Consider the following 3756-nt stretch of genomic DNA (forward strand, 5'->3'; position numbering starts at 1 on the left):
TGTCCCTCAACAGAGGAATGGATTCAGAAAATGTGGTACACCTACACAATGGAGTACTACTCAGCTATTAAAAAAAATGAATTTCTGAAATTCTTGAGGAAATGGATGGACCTGGAGAATATCATCCTGAGTGAGGTAATGACACAAACGAACACACACATGGTATGCATTCTCCAATAAGTGGATATTAGCCCAGATCAGAATACAAAAAGTACAATCCACAAACCACAAGAAACTCAAGAAGAAGGAAGACCAAAGTGTGGATCCTTCGATCCTTCTCAGAAGGGGGAACAAAATACCCATGGAAGGAGTTGTAAAGACTAACTATGGAGCAGAGACTGAAGGAAGGACAATTCAGAGACTGCTCCACCTGGGAATCCTTCCCATATTCAGTTATCAAATCTAGACACTATTGTGGATGCCTGCAACTGCTGGATGACAGGAGCCTGGTATAGCTGTCTCCTGAGAGGCTCTGACAGTACCCGAATAATACAGAAGTAGAGGCTCACAGCCATCCATTGGACTGAGTCTTCAATGAAGGAGCTAGAGAAAGGACCCAAGGAGCTGAAGGGTTTGCAGCTCCTTAGGACAAACAACAATATGAACTAACTAGTAACCTCAGAGCTCCCAGGGACTAAAACACCAACCAAAGAGTACTCATGGTGGGACTCATGGCTCCAACAGCATATGTATAGCAAAGGATGGCCAAGTTGGTCATCACTGGGAGGAGAGGCCCTTGGCCCTGTGAAGGTTCTATGCCCCAGTGTAGGGGAATGACAGGCCAGTAAGCAGGAGGGAGTGGAGTGGTGAGCAGGGGGAGGGGGGAGGGAACCAGGATTTATTTTAGTTTTAGCTTTTTAAATTTTTTTTTTTCATTTTTTGGAGGGGAACCTGAGAAAGGAGATATTGTACATAAAGAAAACATCTAATAAAAAAAATGCAGGGCTGCTGAGATGGATCAGTGGGTGATGGCACAAGCCTGCACAAGGGTTGGATCCCTAGGGACATGGTGGAAAGGGAGTTTCCCTCTGACTTTCTCATGAGTGCCATGGCATTCACACTCACATACATACATACATACACACACACATACACACACACACACACACACACACACACAAACCTGTAAGAAAGCTGCATGCATTCAAGGTGTACAATGTGATACATTTATATGTACATATGTTATGAAATAAGTACCACAAACAAGCTAACTAATAAACCCATACAACCCACAAATTAGCATACACATATACATTTCATCATTTTATGTGTATGTACATATACACATATATAATATACATATATACATATATGTCATCACTTGCACATATGCATTCAACCACAACTTTTATTATGTAAACAGGTATGTTTATATAATTTTATTTTATTCTGTAAAATTTATAAACGGTGATTTTGGATAATTAAAAAGAAAGAAAAAGAGAACCCTTCAGAGATATTCTCATCCCACTTCTGAACATGAGGAGAAAATTGAAACACAGAGGAGTTGAGTAACTTGCCCAATGTCACAAACCTAACAAGTAGCAAAGCTCTGTTATTTGAATCAATCATGTTCCCCTGAAGCTGTGGTGTTTACCTCAGTGCTTCTCTAAGCTTCTCTAAGTCTAAGGCTTCTCACATTTTAACCATGTATCTGGAACCATGTGAGGGTTTGTTAAAACCAGGCTTGCTTACTTCCACTCAGGTTCTCCATTGTGTAGGCATGGGGTGGAGCCTTTGATTTTTGCATTTCTCTAAGTTACTACCTTCCTAGATGAGAAATGGCTCTGGCACATTTGTGTTGCATGGGAAGCTGTCAGTGGCTGTGAAGTTCTCACCTTTTATCACTGACATTTCTTCCAAATGTGCATAAGTCAGATAGTGTAGGAGCAGGTTGAGAGTCTGTGTCTCAGCCAGGTGGTTGGTGACACAGCAAGGCCCAAGGAAATGGTGCATTTATAACTGCTGCAGAAATTCCAGTGTGCCAAGAACTCAAACGTTAGCTTCAAATATTTTCTTTTGAAAATTAATTACTTTGCTTTTAATTTTTTATTTGATATATTCATTTTATTTATGTGAGTACTTTACCTACCTGTATGTATTGCATAACATGCATGCATGCTGCCTGTATATGTCAGAAGGGGGAACAGATCTCCAGGAATTGGTTGTGATGGGGTGGTTGTGAACCACCACCATATGGGTGCTGGGAACTGAACTCAGGTCCTCAGCAAAATCAGCAGCAAGTGCTCTTAACCACTGAGCCACTTCTCTGGGCCTACATTTTCACATGTGTTACATTTCTTTTAAAATAAGAACTTAACAATTTTCTTATTTATAATAGCAATTACAAGAACTTCTTGAGAGGACAAACAGGCAGATTGCCAATATTTATGAAGCAGTTTCAAGAATGCACAAGTTCTGTGGGGTGTCCCAGATGGAGACATGTGTAAGTATTATAAATGCATGAGTGCCATCTTGCTAAACTTTTTTCTTTTTTTCTTTTTTCTTTTGTTTGTTTTTCAAGACAGGCTTTCTCTGTATAGCCCTGACTGTCTTGGAACTCACTCTGTAGACCAGGCTGGCCTCGAACTCAGAAATCCGCCTGCCGTTGCCTCCTAAGTGCTGGGATTAAAGGCGTGTGCCACCACTGCTCGGCTAAACTTGAAGTACCTAAAGATATGGGACCATGAAATTTACAAGGTTGATCTAAACTTAGTTCAGCAGCAAATAGGTGACTAAAAGTCTATTGGAAAAAATGCTTAAACTCAGGCTTGCTAAATTACCACAAGTACTTTTATGTTACTAAATGACCATGCATAAAATTCAATTAAACTGTATTGGGGGCCCAGGGAAAGGGCTGCATTTACTTTTAACAGTAGAAAATGGTGTAGTGAGAGAAATATATGTACATGCTTGACCAGTATTAAAACATATTGTTAAATTATTTGTGTGCATGTGTGTGTACAGTTGCTGCAGAGGCCAGAAGGGCATGTCAGATCCCATGAGTTGGAAGGAACCAGATGTAAGCCTTTTGGTGTGGGTGCTGGGAACCAAGTTGTGTCTTCTAGAAGAACACTGTATTTATCCATCCCTGATTAGTGTTTTAATTTTTGATTTTATTCACAGTTGACTTAAACTGGGTGAGTGTCGTTTTAGATGTGATATGTGTTCGTTCACACAATATGTTGGAAGCCCAAAATGAGGATACTTCGATTCTTCTTGAAAGGGGGAACAAAATACCCATGGAAGGAGTTGTAGAGGCTAACTTTGGAGCAGAGACTAAAGGAAGGACAATTCAGAGACTGCTCCAACTGGGAATCCTTCCCATATTCAATCACCAAACCCAGACACTATTGTGGATGCCAGCAAGTACTGGATGACAGGAGCCTGAGATAGCTGTCTCCTGAGAGGCTCTGACAGTACCTGACTACTACAGAAGTAGAGGCTCACAGTCAACCATTGGACTGAGTACAGGCTCCCCAATGAAAGAGGACCCAAGGAGCTGAAGGGTTTGCAATCCCTTAGGAGTAACAACAATGTGAACTAACTAGTACCCTCAGAGCTCCCAGGGACTAAACCACCAACCAAAGAGTACACATGGTGGGACTCATGGCTCCAGCAGCATATGTATAGCAGAGGATGGCCAAGTCAGTCATCAATAGGAGGGGAGGCCCTTGGCCCTGTGAAGGTTCTATGCCCCAGTGTAGGGGAACGCCAGGGCCAGGAAGTGCAAGAGGATGGGGTGGTGATCAGGGGGAG

General features: G+C 41.8%; 1 protein-coding gene across 1 annotated transcript in view; it reads left to right on the forward strand.

Annotated features, from left to right (window-relative positions):
* The window catches only part of Bend2 (BEN domain containing 2), an 83674-nt gene that overhangs the window by 41670 nt on the left and 38248 nt on the right, over window positions 1–3756 (forward strand). The window lies entirely within an intron of this gene.

This window comes from Mastomys coucha, chromosome X (genome assembly GCF_008632895.1).
Source record: "Mastomys coucha isolate ucsf_1 chromosome X, UCSF_Mcou_1, whole genome shotgun sequence".
Lineage (NCBI taxonomy): Eukaryota > Metazoa > Chordata > Mammalia > Rodentia > Muridae > Mastomys > Mastomys coucha.